This window comes from Ambystoma mexicanum, chromosome 7q (genome assembly GCF_040938575.1).
Source record: "Ambystoma mexicanum isolate Mex_15411 chromosome 7q, UKY_AmexF1_1, whole genome shotgun sequence".
Classification (NCBI taxonomy): Eukaryota; Metazoa; Chordata; class Amphibia; order Caudata; family Ambystomatidae; genus Ambystoma; species Ambystoma mexicanum.
Window position 1 is genome coordinate 404,395,552 of NC_090941.1, and position 21,041 is coordinate 404,416,592.

The following is a 21,041-nucleotide window of genomic DNA, read 5'->3' on the forward strand; positions in this document are numbered from 1 at the left end:
CCCTTCGACCTGGTAAAATGTTATCATAGCATTAGGAATTGCACTGCACATTTGAATAAAAATGTGTACGCATTTTAATTCTGTAGTTCAGTGATAAACAAAATCAAATGAAATAAAAGGTCAATTCCTAAAAGGCATTGTGGGAAAGTACTCAACCCCAGTTTAGCTCTCATGGCTGCTCTTCATTTGGAGCGTCACGTCATTTAGACTTGCCAATCCAATACTGTGTGTGAAGACTGCAGAAATGTGTATGTGTATGTGGATTAACACACGCACATAAGTCACCATACACTTGTCTTGTCCAAAACCGTACAGTGTTCAACTAGCTCCACATCGTGGAAAGTAGAGAGAGGTGCATTTAGTTTTTTTTAAAACATATCAGCAATGGGAAAAAGAGACAAATCAAGCAGAGACTAATGACACAAGTCGAGAGAGAAAACCTGCATTGGCAAGGAAGTCCAAAGAGAATAGGCGAGCATAACGAAGTGCCAAGGGTTATCGGCTGTGTGACCTGTAATGGGTGGACCATGTGGTCGGACAACTGCCCCTAGACTGAGTAACTCCTACTTGGAATAAAACAAGGAAACTCAAGATACAGAAGTTGTTTTGTTTAATAAGTGTTGAAGTGATAGAAGAAAGGAGAAATGTATGTGAACTATTGAAAATCCTGAATGGTTAGAAAGTTGAGCTGGAATCATTATTGAAAGTTGCCAGATTTGAACTGACTGTGGTTTTGAAGCTGGAAGAGATACCGTCTTGGGTAAGGGAATCCTGAGACTTTGTGAACTGTGTGGACCTCGGAAAAGGGAACCCTGAGGCCTTCTGGAGTTGTTTTGGACTTGGGGAAGCGAACCCTGAGGCCTTTTTGGAACTGGTTAAAGTCGGGGAAGGGGAAGATGAAAAGTAATCCAGGACCTGGAAGAAGCTCAGAACTTCATGTTGAACACTGTTTCATTTGGTGCTGGCATCCTTACACATTGTATAAATTTAGTTTTGAGGGAAAGTATAGGGTTTAAACACAGACAGACTGTTAAGTTGAACTTACTGACACAGAAAATCCTTAGTTTCGTTAATTAGGGCAATCCCACCATAGCATAGGGCAAGTTAGGCCTTATTCCATCCTGACATAAGATAAATAAACCCTTTTTGTAGAAAAGTGAATCTACTGTCTGTGTCTTACTTCATGATACCATACCCATACCCACTCAAAAGAGGACCTGAAACTCTACCTCTCTGCACTGAAAGCTCTAATATCCACTCTTGATAGAGCCCAAAATGGAATTCTACCTAACCCTCTTTGACTTTCACTCTAACCATCCCCGCTGGCACCATCAACTCACTCCTCACTCCTCCTAAGTCTATGACTATCAACTCCACTCTCACAGCTAATGACCTAACTGAATACTTTGCTGCAAACTTCTCCAAAATTAGAGACTCTTTCGTGACCTTCCTCACAATCCTCCTCCGACATTTTACACTCTGCTTACTGTACCATCACCATCTGCCTCTATCTCTCACTTTAGCACAAAGTGCTAACCCTACCGATGAAGGCTAACCCCTCTTGTGCACCATCAGACCCTCTTTCTCCTCAGCTAGTCAAGCATATCCGCCCTTTAGTGGCCTCTCACCTCGCTGAACTCTTCAACCTGTCCTTCAACTCCACTTGCTTGCTCTCTGTTTTCAAAATGGCCATGCTCATCCCTCTCCTAAAAAAGCAGGGGGCTGACCCAAACCTACCAGCAAACATTTGTCCTGTGTCTCTCCTTCCGCCCTACTCTAAAGGGCTTGAAAGTTCTGTGTTCAACCGTTTTACCAATTTCTTAGATATCCACAACCTTTGAGACCCCCTACAAGAAGGTTTCCACTGCTTTCACTCCAAGAAAACTGCTCTCATGAATGTGTCCAACTTCATCACCTCTGTTAAGCACTCCAACCCCTCATCTATCCTAGTGCCCCTTGATCTGACTGCTGCATTTCACACTTTCGATCACTCTGATCTCCTTAATACTTTTTTTTCTTGGGATTCGCAATCAAGCTCTTGCCTGGACCAGTTCCTACCTTGCACCCTGTCAATTATCTGTCTCCTGGAGCAACAACACCTCTCAACTCACTCCTCTAGTGGTTGATGTTCCACAAAGCTCTGTCTTTGGTCTGCTTCTCTTTACAATCTACATGTCTGCTCTTGGTTTACTAATATCCACCTTTGGGTTCTCATACTAAGGGGGTCATTACTACTTGGGCGATAAGGGATACTGGGCACCGGTAAGGAGACCAGTGCCAGTAATCCTTAACCACCCAATTCCGAGGTCCCTTAGCGGGAACCATAAAGGACGTGTGGTCTGACCACACGTTCTTTACGGGTCCCGCTAAGGGACCAGGGCGCTAATTATGGGTCTGCTATTAGCAGGCCCTTAATTACCGGCTTGCCCATTCCCATTCCCATTGAGCCCTATGGGGGCTCAAATGGGAATGGTGAATGGCTGGTTGAATGGGGACTTACTGGGTCCTCCAGGGTCGGAATGACCCGGTAAGTCCCCATCTAACCAGACCGGACCCGGTATTGGAGGCTGCCTCCGATCTCGGAATGAGACCCAAAGTCTTCACGGACAACACCCAAATGTTCTACTCTTTTCCTGAACTCTCCTCGGATCTCTCTATCAATAGTTCCAACTGTCTCTCTGTCATTCAATATTGGATGGCTTTGCACTCTTTGATGTTAAACTCTACCAAAACAGAGGTTCTCTTCTTCACTACCAAAAGCTCTCTCTCATCTCTTCCTCTGCCTATCCAGTTACCAACTGACACTCACCCATACTCTAGAAACCTCTATTCATCTACTCTATGGATGATGTTCTGCCTTGGAATTGTCCTCTTGTCAGGTAAAATGTGAGATGTGTCAGGCAATGCGCTTTTTTCACTGATACTTTGTGACTATGAATATTTTTCCAGAGCATACAGTACCAGGGAACACACATAGCAACTCTCCTTAGATGTTCTCTCTCCCACCTTTCTCATGTATTAATACAACATGTTGCTACCCAAGTGTACTGCATTATCTAAATATGTGTTTATCCCACCATTATCTTCTTCTGCATTTCCTTTATGTCTCCCATATGCAAAGTTTGTGTAATACTCATGAAGCAAATCAAAAGCAGTTCTCTCAGTGGGGAGAACCATAGGAGTCTCTACCTTAGTGGAAGTAAGCAAATCAAAGGTAGTTCCCATAGTGGGGGGAATCATAGTAGTCTCAAATTTTGACAGGAGCATCAATATAATAGGGAATACCAAACAGGAGAAACAGAAAGAAAGAAAGGATAGTTCCACATACATATATCACAAACCAACATATTAACCCCCACCATTTGTGGCCTTCTGGGATTGGTTGGTCTTGCTCATTCCCTAAAATTGTACTAGCTTCAACATTCCTCATTTTCAGGAAAAAAGCATGTTTAATCCAGCAACTGTAGTATCTCCTGCAGATGCAAAATATCCTCTATTATTGCTGCAAGCAATCTTCTGATTACAGCGCTATTCTTATGATACTGTAAAAAAGTGCAAACATCAATGGCTCTTCTGACAAGTGCAGGATAAACTTGAAGGATAAATACAAAATCAGCAAATATACGTCTGTGGACATCCCCATCTGTTAGGACCATAGATTCAACCAAATAGATACTCAGTGAGCAACGATTCTGGATATTACTCTTGTTTCCAGTTTTTTAACTCAAAATCAAATTCAGGCATGTGTGTGATCCATCAATATTTTCTAAAGCTAATTTTTTAAAGATTCCTGTGACTCTCAGCAAAGGTTTGCATTTCCGCTATAATATATATAAAGAGTGCCCGACCGAGGCACAGTCCAAATGCAATATCTGTATTAATCAATTGGCTGGTTGGTCGTCCTTTTTCTTTGTCATCGATAAAGTCTGCACATGCTGAAATTCTTCTTCTTGTCTTACTGCTGGTTCCGCAATGGTGGAAGGTACGTTTTCGCCGGTGTACAATTTCACGTTGTTCAAATGAAGCCAAGCTTGTCTGCTTGTACTTTTATCGCTGAGGGGGTTATATTTTCAACGATAAAGGGCCATCAAACCGTGACTCGTGCCACTACCGGGTAAAGTTTTTAATTAACCCAGTGTCACCAACAAATAATTTAGGTGCCGATAATAGTTCAGGAAATCCGGTTGATGTCTGGTCTTCATCTGTGTTCTGAGACTGACCACCATGATGCTTGAGTTGATCTGAAATGAGAGAGATGCTAGAGGTCACACATGTCAAATAATGATGCAGTTCATCACCTAGTAGTTTCATAGTACTCTGGGCATCACCCCTACTCCTCGATGGAGGTGTAAGAGGCATTCTCATTTGCCCCCCTGTTACTAGTTCATGGGGTGGGAGGTGGTGGTCTGACCCAGGCTGATTCCGTAGGCCATATAAAGCTAAGGAAAGGCAGTATAGCCATCCCTTCTTCAAAGTTATCATGATCTTGAAAATCCTTTTTTTAAGCAGGCCATTGATTCTCATAAATCCCGTTTACTTGCAGGTGATAAGCAGAAGAAAACTTGTGTTTAATGCTCAACAATAGTCCTATCTATTCAAATACTTCATTGACAAAATGTGGTCCATTATCGGATCTCTGCACTTCACACACACCCCATCTTGGAAAGGCTTCACTTACTAAAAACTTCACTGTGCAAGTGTCATCAGGGTGTGTACACGGACCTGTTCGATCCACCTAGGAGATGCGTGTTGCAATGGAGTGCCGTCTGTTCTGCGGTAGCCCCTCCTTTTCCAACACGCAAGCCCTGTGTGTATGGTTGACGTCACATAAGCTGAGTCACTGTACACGTCACTTCCTGTCCTTGTTTCTCAAGTGCGACAGAAAGCCTTATTAATTCTGCTGCTTGCGCTGAGAAGTGAGATGGTAGCCTGATACTCACTACAACCTCAAATGCCCCATTTGATTTATGCTTCACTACAGCTGTGCCAAAATGTCTTTCTACACTAGTGTGATAAATGTTTGAAGAACCATCAATGAAAAGAATTTCCCCTCCCGAAAAGGTATTTTCTTTCACACGCGGTATATCATCATAGAACTCAGCATAATTCGCACTGTCATGCACATAATCACCCTCTGCCACTGGCTCAGCTACAAATGTGGCAAGATTCACTATTTTACATCAGACAATTTTGATCGTTGGATTTGAAATCATTACTTCATAGGCAGAAGCTCTCTGGGATGTCAATGTACCTTTGGCTTTATCTAAAATGGCAAATAATGCATGACCCTCAAAAAGCGTCATAGATCAGCCCATTTCAATATTTGTAGACTTCTCAATTGCGAACACAGCGGCTGACAATGACTGTTTGCAAGGAAAGTGTCCTTTCATAACTGTATCTAAAATCCCACTGTAATACGCTAGAGGTTTGTACCCCAATGTAGTTCACTGTGTAAGCACTGCTGTCATGACTGTCCCATTCATGAGCGAGAATAAGAACATCTCCTCAGCATAACTGGGGATTCCCAAAATAGGTGCTGTGAAAATTGCTTTTTTCAACTCTTCAAACCCTTCCTCCATCTCCTCAGTCCATTCTATTGTAACCTCATTCAACTGCACTTCCTTTAAAGCCTGCAAAAGGGGTCTTGTGTACAGACTGTAGTCAACACCCAGGCTCTAACATAATTGCATAGCCCGAAAAGTGTTGCACCTGTTTCCCTGTGCGCGGTTTTGCAGTTTTCATAACTGCCTCAGCTCTTTTAGGTGTAAATTTTTGTCCCTCATGTTAGATCAACTGTCCTATGTTTAGCATTTCTTCTGGACAGTACTGTAACTTCTCTTTGTCTACCTTGTATCCCTTACCTGCTAGAATAGTCATCAACTGAATCAAGTCTTGTCTGCACTCATCCTCTATGGAGCTGCAAATTAAAATATCATCTATGTATTTTATTTATAACTGCACTTTTTAAATCAATATCGCCTAAGTCCATCTGTAGGACTCTGTTAAAAATCAATGGGGACTCACAGTACCCTTGATGCAGCCTGGTATGTGTCAGATAATTCTGGCGGAACGTAAATTAAGTCAAGTCTTGTGAGTCCTTATGCAACGGGATTGAGAAAAACACATTTTTCAAACCAATCACTGTGAAATATCGTGCTTCCACTAGGATACTGCATAGTATCATGTCTGGTTTAGGAACTAAAGGAAACTCTGCCTCTACATTCTGGTTGATCGGTATCATGTTCTTTATGAATCTCCATGATCCTCCCTTTGAATTTTCGATTGGATACGCTGCAGTATTGCACAATGACTCTGATGGCACCAGAACACCTTGTTTCATCAGTGCTGAAATGGTCTTAAATATGTCCTGATCGGCCTCTCGAGACATGGGATAATGTCTTGCTCGAGGTAAAATCGCCCCTGGCTTCAGCTTCATTGTAACTTCCCCTATTCACTTTAATAATCCTACATCAAAAGAACCTGTAGTCGATAGGATGCTTGGCACCTTCTCCAAGTCTTTGTCAAAAAATGCTGAACGCTGCCGCATTATCACCATTTGCTGTGGGATTTCCCTCTTCTCTATTCTTATCCATTATGTAATGCTCATAAAGAAGATCTTCTCTAAACATGTCATCATCAGTAATGTCAGGCAGCCTACACCCTTCATCAAGAGCTATAACTGTCCTCTATGATCTACCCTCATCATCCGTTCCCTCAAGCATCACCATTTCCCTTTATACTATGGCTGCTTCTAACTCTAGAGGGATGGTCTGTCCCCCCCTTTGTCGATGGGTATCCATGGTCTAAACAAGAATTTGTCAGGTATCCTCAGTCGTTCCCACTAAGCAAGGTAGCCATGTCAGTAAAATGCTCACATTGAAGGTAGGAGTAATCAGCAAGCGCACGGAAGACAGTCTACTGCGTGAGCGTCGATCATAGAGCGGATCATAGAGCGGATCATAGAGCGGATCATAGAGCGGAGCGGAGAGCTGAAGGGCTGAAGGGCTGAAGGGCCGAAGGGCCGAAGGGCTGAAGGGCTGAAGGGCGGCAGGGGTGAAGGGGCTCCAGCTCCAGCTCCAGCGCCAAGGCCGGCTCCGAAGGCGTGGAAGTCTCCCGTGCCGCATTGTCTTTGAGCTCGGGAGTGAAACGGATTAACGTGGTTCAACGCCTGCCAACGCCTGCGTGGTGACGGGGTGAGGTGAGGTGAATCCCCCCAGGAAACTACGGCAGAACTCGCAGGCAAGTCATTATTCCGTGCAATATTAACTGCAATTAAAGAACAGTAAGCAGTAAGCACAATATTAACTGCAATTAAAGAACAGTAAGCAGTAAGCACTGTGTACTTGTGGTTGTAACCGCAATCTTCCACACAATTCAGCCTTGACTTCATTTTTAGTTTCACCACAGTCCCCCAGTCCCCCAGAACTGTAAAACACATGGAAGCAGATAGTCGCCGTCTTCGCAGCGCGAAGAAAGGAGGCGGGGCAATTGTGCTTGAAGTGATAAGAAATTCGAAGGGTTTGCTGTTACCCATTCAAAGTCATTCCATGATCAACGTACAAACAGACAACAGTCACAATAGTCACAACCTTATTAAGGAAAACGAAAATGCATGCAGAACTTCGAATGCAACAACCTTACCTGACGTTATAGAAGAGGATGTGCCGAAAGTGCCGGAACCTGTAAAAAAACACACAATAGAGAAGACCATACGCAAAGCGCCGCATCACCGGGCACAGGTATGCTGTTCTCGCTACAGCCCCCCGGAGGGGAGGCGGGGCGAGACAGCGCTGCAGCTCTCGGAGATAGCGCAATGGCGAGTGTTGAAGATGCCGAGAATGATTGCAGCAAAACGCAAACGGAGATGATGGCCCCGGTTCAAGCAAGAGAGTCGGGAAATCGAGAGGAGGAGTCCCGAGGAGGCGAACAGGAATCAGACGCCCAGAAGACAAATCAGGTCAACCAACAGCCGAGGTACGCTACACCTACAGCTGCAACCGTGAGCATTACTGCTCAGGTGCACGCAGTTCATACAGAAGAAGAGGTGCGAAACCCAGCGGGAGCAACGCAAACCAGTACCAGCGTAATGGGAGATGAGCCCAGGGAGCCCCTCCTATCAACAGAAGAAAATCATAAGAAGAGACCAAGAGAATCAAAGGAGAACACAACATGGAAGATAATCACACAAAATAATATAAAACATCAGAAAAACAAAAAGGGGCAATTGCGAACAAAAATCACTGTTAATTGTAAAAGCTTGCAAAGCAGCAAAGATGGGCTATGTAAAAACAAAGGCATCAATACAACAAGAAAACCAAGTTCAATGAAATTGCTAACTGATTTCTTTGAGAATCAGCTGTTAGCCAAAGCAAAGAGATGCAGTGATCTATCAGATGCAGAAATACTCGCAGCAGTAAACGACACCATGCCACTAGCAAAACAGCGTAAAATGAAACACACCACAAGAAGTGGGCAAGACCATGAAGCAGTGACAGACGAACAAATGCTAGACATAGGGGATGAAATAGGGGATGAAATAGCAGTAATCAGCGACAAGGTAAACGAGGAAAAAGCGATAAAGAACAAAGAAATAGTCACAAGTCCCATGATAATAGTAACAGCACAACCTGCCGTGCTCATGGAAGCAACAGATGCTCATAAAGTAAACAGAGAAGTGACACTGCCAGAGCCTGTACCAACATCAAAAGAGGGACAGGGAGGATCACAAAAAGTAGATAACGAACCAGAGGCAGAGAAGATGATAGAAGCAGACCACAAGGAAGCACGTGCAAGGAGCACACCACAAGAAAAATCTGTAACACCACAGCCCACAATAACAGGGGGAAGTGAGAAAGAAATAACAAATAGCCCAGTACAAAAGAAAGCTATAATGAGCCTGCACTCCAGACCAACATTAGGAACCAGTACACAGCAGGACATCGAGAAGCAAGAATACCAAGACAAGCAAACGAAAATCAGAACACAGTGTACAGAGCATGTGAACAATGTATCCCCATTGAGAACACAGAACTCCAGCGGCTGGCCACAAACGCCAAGAAGAAGACTTAGCGACTTCCCGCATGTGCGCAGCAGGAACACTGCATTGCAATCTCCGAACATATTGCATGAGCCAACGACAAAGAAAACGGATCTACTAAGCATCATGTCGTCGATAACAATTGCACTAAATCCCTTTTGCAAACTGTATGAGACATTAAATGACACAGTAAAGGATCAACAGGTCACTCTTGCCATGGTTCTAACGAAAGTCCTCTTGCTGGAAGGATACATAACAGCAAATAAAAACAGTCAAGAACACACTGATCAAAAAATCAATTCTGATGGGCCAAATCACAGTGACAGGAATGGGGCGCTGTATGAAGCTAAAGGTAAAGAAAACAAACTGAAAGAAGCTGAAACTCAAACTGAAATGGTCATCGATCTAACGATAGAACAGAAAATAACCAAAAGTGTAGAAATTAAGACCCAAATGAAAGACAAAATGGAAATAAGGAGCATTAGCGATATGCAGCCCACAAGTACCATAAAGCATACACCAAAAGTGGCCCTAATTTTAAACAAAACCCCCTCACCTAATGAACAACAAGAGGATGGTGTAGCAACAACATACAAAATGTTTGACAAAATCACCACGAATAATGAAGTTAATAAGGGAAACACAAGATCTTGCATAGATAACAACAGAGATCCAATGATAGACAGGAACGTCAAGGAGCATGTAGACACAGCGGTGAGAGTGGAAAATTGGAAGACACCAATGACATCGTCAAAGGACATGAAATTGCAGAGAAATCAACAAAACCAGATGCCAGTCAAAGGAAATAAGAACTGCGGCAACCAAGTAGCAGAAGAGTTGGTGGTGCTAATAAACCAAGGAGGAATTCCAGAGCCTGAGGACACATTAATGAATGTCAGCTTGTATATAGATGACGCTGAAAATCCCCCCATAATGCCGGGATACACAGAGCAACTGACAAAGATGAGCCATCGTTCAGAAATTGAGTCGTCGCCAAAATCAAAAAAAGTTTGTAACAAGGTAGACAAGGAGCGAGACTTTGAAACCCTTGAAGAGAAACGAAATCATTTGATCTACCATGTACATAATAGTGAGAAAAAAAATCGGGGCATGATAAAACAAAACTCTGTAAGCAATGAAAAAACAAAATCAGAATTGTATAATCAACACAAAAGTAGTGATGCAGAAGTAAATAAAAATCTTGATCAAACGTGCAATAAAAGCAGGAGCCAAGAAGGGAAATTGGAATACACACATACACAGTACAAACCACAGTACCAGCGACGAAAATCAAAAAGAGAACAACAAAGAGCCACTTACAATAGGGAAACAATAACGAAAGCAAACAGCAATCATGACAAAAGGCGAGATCAATCAGAGAAAAGATATACGGCAGCCCAAGGTGCGACCACTCGCAATATAAGGCAGGGGAGAAGAATAGACGAGGACATCGAAAATGTCAAAACAAATAATAAAAGAGAATGCAGATGGATGATCAAAATAACACAAAGAAGTTGTAATAAAGAAGAGGTCATTCTAAATAGAAGAACAATTTTGGACATATTACATCACATGCGCGACCTACGATACATAATATCAGAAGACATACAAATCGTGGAACCTTGGCATACCAGAAAGGGGGCAGCAGCATTGTTACATTTTAATTCCAGTACAATATACCGAATGATTGAGAAACATCATGACGACTTCTATAATCATGGATATCACATAGAAGAAATCACGATAAATAAACATCAAGCAAACATAGAAGCACAGAGGAACAAATCGGAAAGCAAAAGAGAAAACAAGCAAATCGACGCGAGTAACAATATGTGCGCTGACCAACAAAGGGGGGAGAACTTCCAAAAAGAACACAAAGGAACACAGGCCAATAAAGTGGCACAAAGTCGATGTATAAGGGATAATAGAATACAGACCAGGGAAAGTGAAATAAACAAACATGCCCTAACGCAAAGAAGAACAGGTGAGCAACACCATACGACAAAGGTACAAAGAAGTCAATTTGACGAGAAGGTGATAACAAGATCGGTGACACAAAAAGTAGACAAAAGTCCGTCCACACAGAAAAAAGAAGCTGCACAGAATAGCAAAACAGGACTATGGGGTTGGCTACCGAAAGCACTGTCCCGCCGATATAACAAATAGCCATCCTGGCAAGACAAGACGGCAACAAACAACCAGAACAATGAGCGGGGCGAAACTATAAAGTTATGCTCATGGAACACGAGAGGACAATCCCACTTAACCACAATAGGAGACCCCAATCTAGGAGAATTTGATATCATATGTCTCCAAGAGACATGGCTGCAACAAACTCCCACGATGGAAGGCTACCAGATCATTCTGGCACCTGCCGCAAGGGGAATTAAAGGACGTCCAACTTCAGGACTGATGATAGCATGCCGAAATGGATGTGGAGCTTCAATGGAAACAACAATAACATCCAACCAGTCAATTCTAGCAGTAATACTCACGTGGGGTGAGGTAGGCAAACAAAAAGTGAAAAACAAAAAAGTTATGATAATCAACACTTACTGGAATCCAGTAACAATAAGTGCAAAAAAACTCAATGCAATGTGCAATGAGGCAATAGAGGTAGCAATGCGTGAGTATCAAGTATCAACAATACTCGTGTGCGGAGACCTGAATGCCAATTGCAAAACAACACAAAAGGCAAGCAAAACCATAGCACTGCAAGCCGCAGAACAACGCGGCAAAGAATGGCTCAAATTCTCCGGCATGCATGGACTTCACAACGTAGATGAGGCTTTCCCAGTAACAAACAGAATACCAACATGGGAGCGTGCGCCTTTGGCAACCACGATTGATTACATATTTGTATCAGAATCACTACTGCATGACATCAAAGAGTTTAATGTGCGACGCAAGCCCATGAGTGATCACAACATGTTGGTAATATCTTGGCTGGCAGAGAACAACAAAAGCGGCCAAAATTTGCAACTCGAACCGAATGCACAAGGAACACGAATAAGAATAAGTGCGAATGAGATTATCAAAGCGACAGCAAAATACGAAGCAGATGCACTTATATCAACAGTGCCTGACATTGATTATCAACCACTACTAATTCCGCATATATGTCCGACAAAAGGAAGAGGACACATGATGAAAATTGACACAAAACATGCATATAATAAAGAACTCATAGCAAAAAGACGTGAATACAGAAAAGCGCTACGTAACGCACGCAAAAAATCCATCAATGAAACACCCGCAAATATCAGGAACATAAAATCAAGATACAACGCATGGGTAAGAGCCCATAGATATAAATTGTATCAAGCTGACGCGGAACAAATTATCAAGGCTCTCATTACAAACAACAGCAGACATTTCTGGACTCTATTAAGAGATACAGAGCAAACCCTTGAGAGACAAATTTTGAACAACATTAGTCAACATGCGTGGGAACAACACTTTGAAACAGTTTTCAAAGCAGAAGAACCAGATACCAGCATTGAGACACAATCGAAAGAAATAAACTGGGTCAATGTAGAAAATAAAGAAGACATTTTGAATATAATCAAGAACTTAAAGAACTCCAGAGCACCAGGTCCAGACGGCATTACCAACGCTGAATTAAAAAAATATGCAAACGAGTGGACAAGCTTCATAAGTGCTATTTTTCGACGCTGCACAGAACTAAAGTCGATACCTGAATCATGGACAAAAGCTATAATAGTTCCGATTTACAAAAAAGGGAACCTTACAGATCCAGCAAATTTTCGTCCGATTGCGTTATTGGATGTGATAGGCAAAGTATACGCAACGCTACTAATGAAAAGATTTCAAACATGGGCTGCATCAGCAAAATGCAATGATGATTATCAAACTGGCTTTAAGAAAAACGCAGGAACCTCGTGTAACATTCTGGCGTGTAACATCTTAAAAAGCAAAGCACTGCAACATAAACAATGTCTTTTTGTAGTCTTCATTGACTTCACTCAAGCTTTCGATCGTATTGAAAGGCCGATCCTATGGAGAAAACTAAAAGAATGGAATTGCCCTGAAGACATACTAGCCCCGATACAGGCTCTGCATCACGAAACCAAAATGCGAGTTCGTCTCAGCCGAGAAGGGGATTTGTCTAATGAAGTCAAGAGCACCCGAGGAGTCAAGCAGGGATGCCCGTTGGCTTCAGCGCTGTTCATCACCTACATTGGGGACATTCAAGACATTGGGCAAACAATAAGGGTATTCCCGCCAAAAATCGGAGTCACAGAAATCGGCCATCTCCTATATGCGGACGATCTAACTTTTTTTGATCAAACACAAATAGGTCTGCAAAGAAAGTTAAGTGCCCTACAGCATATGCAACAAGCAACCACCTGGAAATTAATATAAGCAAAACAAAAGTTATGATCTTCCAAAATCGTGAGAAAAAAAACAGCAATTTCAGATGGCGGCTGGGCCACACTGAAATCGAGTCTGTCACCTCATTCAAATATCTTGGAGTATTCCTAGACAGCTCACGCCAAGAAAACACAATGCAAGCGGAACTGTTTGGAAAGACAGACAAACTAGCAGCCCAAGCAAAAGCTATCGATGGCAAATTTGGGAAATACTCACTTGTCCCAGTTTTAAATTTCTATAAAATGAAGGTCGTACCTACCTTGACATATGGGATGGAAGCGATGCCCATGATGCCAAAGCAAATATGGGCTAAACTAGAGGCCCGATTTTGGCGAAAAGTCTTGAAATGACCCCAATCGACATCAGGGGTGGCCATACGCCGAGAACTCAGCCTGCAATCCTTAAAATGCACAGTGGTTAGGAAAAGCAGAATGGACACCAGCAACAAAATCTTCAATATGATTAAATGCGAAATGGATGCCAGAAACTGTCAGATGCTAATAACATGGCAAGAGGAAAATCTAGGTGTATTATGTGATATAGCATCAGACGAACAAGAACTGATTGAAAATCCATGCAAAGTTCTACAAAAAATTAAAGATGCAGATTGGGCAATGACGATCGACGTTACAACAACAACTTATGGCTCACTTACCACATAATATATTGAAACGAAATGAGTTGCAAGGCTTCATAAACCAATTTCCAAATAAAAAGGCGCAAAACTTAATTTTACGAGCACGACTCAACATAATGAAAACAAATGAGATACTCCATATCAGAGGACAAACAGCAACTAACGATTGTCGTTTTTGCAACAATGCCAGCCACCCGGTCAAAGAAACAATAAGACATTTGCTCATGTCATGCCCAGCAACAAATTTCATTAGACAACAGTATTTGTCACACATGTCCGGTTTTAACATATTATACGAGGAAAATACCTGGTGGTGCAGGCTCATTGGGGGTGATAAAATCACATGGCAAGTTGCAGCAGCAAAAATGTTAGAATATATCGACCAACAACTACTCAACAACAATGGGTGTCACCAAGAACAAATACAACAGTGACCACAACATCCATCAAATGAACCGGCAAATTACAAATTGTACACAGAAAGCGACAAACTGATCAGATAAATAATCGTATGAAATGATGAGAAGAGCTGTATTGTAAAAATCCAATGTGATTAAACAATAAATAAAAAAAAAAAATGCTCACACCATATGGAAAAACTTCTGGCTCTACTGATACGCCTCGTGGAGCCACTTGACTGTGAACACCAATATAAATTCACCCTCATTTAACTAGTGTATTCGAGGAGTGGAAAAACTATACCTTCATCAGTAAATGAAATCGTCATGTTAAGTTTTGTCATCAAATCCCTCCCCGAAATGTTAACTGGTGTCTGTCGTGAATACAGCAATGGAACAGACATATCACACTCTCCTATAGAGACGGTAATTCATCAGTTAAAGGAACTTGACTTAACTCCAGAGAACCCTTGAACATTCATGGCAATTCCCGACACTGGATATTTCCCCTATCCTATACATGAACGAGTAGCCCCAGTGTCTACTAAAAAAGAATAGGATTTGCCACCCATCGTCACATCAACCCTTGGTTTCTCCTGGGGGTCTAGTCTAGTGATAGTACTGAATACATCAAGTCTTCCTGTGAGCTGTCCTATTGTGGATACATGCATACCCCTGTACCTGTGAAAGGATTCCCTCCCACGACAGTGACCCCTCCTATTCTAGGTGTCAGTAATTGTTCCGTGTTTGCATACTGCTGTGTCTGCATGGGGGTGTGTTGTGACTGCCCTTGTGGTGAATTCAGTTGCACTTGCTCTGGTTGCTGTGTCTGTTGCATTTGCGGTGCTTGTGTCTGATAGACTGTCTGCTCTTGGGCAAACCCCTATTCTGTGTGCTATATGGTGGAGGATAAGCTGTCCCCCCTCTTGAGAATTGGCCATTCTGTACATTTCCTTGGCTCCCACATAGGCATGCAATGTGCCCTGTCATCCCACAAGTCCAACATACAGAAGGAGCCCGTCTTACTAGTCCCCCTTTGGTTGAATCCTCCTTGCGCATTATTATTCTCATTCTGTGCATTATGAAACCCAGCTTGATTGTTTTGGAATCCAACCCTTCCTCCATAGCCCATACTTCTGCCTCATGACATAAACCCATTCCCTCCTTGTTCCATTGGGTGCTGATTATTCTCTTGCAATGTGCCCACTGCTTGCTGCATTCCCAGTCCTTCTCTGCTAGTTTGCCCCCGCTGGGATGTGAGACGACTTCTGAACCCATTTGGTCAGGATTCTAGGCACTTCTCTCTCTCTCTCTCTCTCTCTCTCTCTCTCTCTCTCTCTCTCTCTTTCTCTCTCTCTCTCTTCACACAATATTCCCATTTCTCCCATCACTTTAAAATTACCACAACCCCGTCCCCTTAATTTGCCATTCACCTTAGTTTAGTCAAGATTCGTTCGTTTGACTCAAGGCCCACAGTGTTGTCTCCTCCTCCAACCGACCACTTTTGCCTTCCGACCGCAGAGCGCCCGTGGAAACCAGGTGGGGATTTCGCCATAGATGGACCCTGCCCACCATCTCAGTTCTTCTTGCAAGATTTCTATTTGCCGCCTTCCACAGGAAACCCGGCAATCTTCCAGCTAGATGGTGGAGGATGTCCAATCATCCGAAACACTGGAGTTTAACTTAATGAATGCGTCAGAACCATCCTACCACTGCTACCACGTGAGTTTATGGCCCTTTTTATCTGTGGTAGTGCGTCATACAGTAGATGGGATGCAGAGTAACTCTTACACGAAATAATCAAACCACTCAGGAAGATGACAAAGTGTGTTTACTGTTTTATTATCTATTGTCTAAAACAGGGAGTTACAACAGACATCAACAGACATCGCACAGCATTATCTCTCGAAGCATGTCATAAAAAACAATACTTTTATAGCAAAAACTAATAATTTGTGACATCGTACTACATGGCTAATTAGAAAAACCTATGGGGGGTTCTGATAGGCTCAAGGGGAACATCTAATTATACTTTCTGTATGGGATTAGGTTGTGAATGGGTCTCTACAGTCAGGTGGACAACTCATGCCCACCCCTAGTGCAAGTCATCTTCAACAGTTATTTAGACACACAGTACATCACTGGCTATCAAACTATAAGGTCCTTTGTTATATGGCCCTCTAGAATTGGTTGGCACGCTAGTGCCCTTCTGGAACATTCGGCTCACTAGGAGCAGATATCTTTACCCCAGGTGTAAGGAGATGGACCTGACTGTGTCTCCCCACCCAATTAGCCCAACATCTCTCATCACCCATGCTTTTTACCATGCAGATTTCCTTTCAACTTGGCCTTGTAATTTATTCTCATATCTGGGAATATAAGAGTGTGAGCACATGCTACCTTAGTTCTAGAGCCTCAGGCCCCACTTCTATTTCCATCCATAACCCGCGTGACAGGAGACCGCAATTCAGCCCATTTTCTAGCATTTAATTGTCTTAAATGAACACAACTTTCACTCATGGTGTTCTTTCGTTGCACCTTAACAAGAGCTAATACAGCTTCTCCCGTTCACTGTTCTTCAAGGATAGATAACCAGATCTTGGCAGCTCCAGTCCTTGACACTAGACCAGACAGCCCTTCTCGATTCTTCCATGATTCCAGCTGCTTTCTTGCTGCGACACAGCCTTTCTCAATGGGTTTTGAGCGTACTAAAGTTGTGACACTGATGTCCAGCTTCCATATAATGGCGGCTTCACCTGCAGTCTATTCACTACATATAGCTGACTTGACTTGATTACTTAGTCTACTTACATTGCTGCATCTGTACAGTTATTAAACGGCATGCATTTTCTGCAGTACTCTTCACACATGCAATCTTCATTTTGCTTATGAAAGTTTACTCAGTTCTTTACTACATCATCAGATTCTATAATGTCCATACACTCTCTTCTTCAACCAGCCTTCTCAGTGCATCACGCTTGTCTCTTGTGATGTCACCAACTTCTCTTTCTTCCATTTTTATATTCCTTCGGAGATCTCCTCCGTCACATTGTCATCTCTTCGAGGATAAATTAGATAAGGCTTTCTTAATGGATACCTTTTCTCGAAGATTCTCCATGGAATAGTCACAATTGCTGGTGTCAAGCAGGGCACGACTTCTGGTTTCCAGCATATAGGTGTGAAGGGTGTGGAACTTCTTGAAGAGGCAGTTGGCTCCTCCTCTACATTCTATTTGAACTCCCTCACTTCACAACTTCCTCGTACCATCACCAGGCTGAATGTCTGACGATGCAAAACAGGGCCAGATTGAAATGTCTTTTTCTGGTTCACAAATTATCCACAGTAAGGCCGTAAAACAGTCTATCACCCCTCCTGCTAGCACATCCCTTCCCTGAACTTCACCCCTCCCGACCAGCACGTCTTGATGCTGCACATGCACAATCCAAATGACACAAGGACTAGTAGGACCATTATTGTTGTTATTTTCCTTGTTCCCTCCCCCCTCTTTTGTCTTGAGGCACCAGAAACCACTCTCTGCTGTATAGGCACCATACAAATGTTCAGGCAGTGAATAAATAAAACACAAGTGTATCTAGCCTCCTCTATCGAACTCTACAAGCCTCTCTGTAATCTCTGCTCTGCCTCCTCGTCAACCCTTGTGGCTCTTCACCCTCCCTGTGCTTTCTCTCACTTCTGCTCTTTCTCTCTTCTTGCTCCAATTGCATGGAATTCTCTTCCCCCAGACATCTGAGATACAGTCCACACAGGTTTGTTCAAAACCAAACTAAAAGCCTACCTCCTTGTCTCCGAGTTACCCTCTGAAGCTACCTCTCATCTGCCTGCTAGCTAAAATGTTTCCCTCACCTCTAACCTGCTTCTGCCCCTCACTTTCGCTGCCTCCACTCTAGTACTTCACCCATCATGGTCACATCCCAAGCCAGAGCTGGCTGTACAGTCTACATGCACTTAAAAATTGACAATGTTTGTTGTCCTTAATCCCTGTATGTCCATGTATGCATTGTCCCTGGTGAATGTTCCATTTACTTCCCTCCACAACAAGGGAAGAGGTCAGGGATCTTTCTTTTAGTGAATTGTGATAGAGTCCACTGAGACTAGAGACCTGATGTCTCCACTGAAAAACAGACATACAGAGTGGAAGCAGTTGAACTGGAGCTGCTGTCATACTTCCAGGCTGAAGTGGAGTGAGAGAGATATCCCTGAGAGGGTCAACACTTGCACTGGGTGTAGATGTCATTTCAGAGGCTGACATTTAGAGGATTACTGCTACTGGTCTGTGGTCATGTGAGGTAGAGCAATGGCTGTGCTGAAAGGAATGAAAGATGGCAAATTGTTTCTCCTCCCCTGCCACAATACATGCTGATAGGAATTTATCAGAAAACCCATTCTCCACAACGGGCAATCAAAACATATTTAGGAACACATCGTTTGGTGTGGATCTCGGCTGTCAACCAGAAACCTAACAGTGTGGAACGTGATGTAACTGCAGAGGTATTCTGTTGGAAAACCATTGACAATCTCCTTCAAGGGATATAGGGAAAAGCCCAGGAGAGCCGAATGCAACTTGAAGCCTGTGACAGTCAGCTGATGACTGCCTAGAACTCCACTGGTGGATTTGATGCGGATATTGGATCGTAAATTTGATTAAGTAGAAAGCACACCATGGACAGCAAATGTGAGACGATTTGGGGTCCCTGGGTTTATCCCAGATGATAGAATTTTAGGAAAATGACAGGAGGCAATATCACGTGCAAAGTGCTAAAGAGAAAGCTTTCCGCTGGCTGGAGTGGGGTGGGCTTCCAAACTGATGCCCTATAGTAGAGGTACAGTTATTGTAATTCTCAGAGACCCAAATAACCCGAAGAACGTCTATGGGGAACAGTGAGGCTTAAGGCCATACCGGTGGAGTAATCCAAGTTCCCACTTTTTCCTGATTTGAGTCAAACGACGATGCTTACAAATCTGAGAAATGTAATATCAATAACACAGAGTTAGCATGTGACACTAGGTTAGGTTATAATTGAGAGCTGCAGGGAACTCTGCTTGATGTGTTAGTATGGTGCGACACTAGTTAAATCCTTCAAGTTATGTCCAGTTACTAGTTATCAACATAGGCAGGAGGGTTGAAGGTATTTGATGTTTCAGATGTCTGTTTCTGGGTGATCATGTAATGTGCAGGTGACTATCAACCCCTCCCTATTTATTGATCTGTCAATTTTCCCTATGTCTATGTTTCCTCTCATGCTTGTCTTTAACCTCTTTTTGCTTCTGGAACATGTTTCAGTCTTTTCTCATCCCTTCTGACCCTCATGGCTCTATTGTTATAAAAGGGTTGTCTCTGTTTTGTAGCACTATTTGTGTTTTTTTTCATTTGCCTTAAAACATGTGATTGGTGATATACAAGGTTCCCTTTGTACTGTATTCATTTTTATCAACTTGACAAAAACTATGTGCCACGCTCAGGGTCATTACCCTGTTTAGACAGTGGGGACCCTTCTCAAACTATGGCAAGAAGCTCACTAAGATCAAAGCTAGAACCAACCCAGTCCCAGATATATAAATGAAAGTTGGGGGGTTCACAGTCCCCAGAAACCACCAATGTCCACAGATGTTACCAATGGTACTGCTCTGTGTCTGTCTTCCAATGCCTCCCAATGCATATGATAGCCATGGTTCTCACTATTCTATTTCAGAACCACCACTCCTAGACACAGTTGAGCACACCCGGATTGGATTCGAACTGCGAAACAACACCCAAAATGGCCCAGGAGCCTTCACCCCATCACAACAGCAACCAGCAAACCAGGGAAACAGAAATGTCACCACCAAAGAAGAAAAAACGAACCTCACAGCACTACAGAAAAACAGCATCGAAAACATCAGAGACTGTCCAGAAAGCTGTGCTGGGAAGGAGGGGAGGGGATTTGAGGGGGTGTTTAAAGCCTGGGGAAAAGACAGGCACTGATTGGTGCAGGATATCATATGGCCACTGCAGCCAATGGGAAGGGGGGGACACAAAAAAGGCATAGTGTGGATTGGTCAGGTGAGGTCTTAGCAAGAGTTGAAGGTGTCCAAAGAGACACAGTGGGAGATGGATGGCAGAGCAGAGTGTTGGAGAGTTGGTGGCAGAGTTTAGTAAAGTTGAGGTCATTGTGAGAGAGAAAGTAGTACAAGTTATTTGTAGTATAGTGTAGTGCAGGAAGTGAGGAGGAGGGGGGATGAACAGCAGGTATGTGAGAGGGAGACAGAGATAGTGTAAGAGATTGGAGTAGGCGAATGGGGCAGCAGTAGTTAGAGTCTGAGTAAGTGATTGTTAGGAGAGAGTGAGGCTAGTGAAGAGGGGTGCAGGAGTGTGGTCCGAGAAGAAGGGTATAGGATAGAAGTAGAGAGGGGTGAGAGTAGGGAGAGTGAAAGTAGTAGAATTGTAAGCAGGGTACCATATTCCTGAGTTTGGGGAGAAGAGAGCAATAGTAATGTGGAGAGAGTGGTCATAGTAGGATGGATAGAGGTGTAGCATCAAAGAGTGGAGGTGAGGAATAGAAGTGTTGAATTCAAC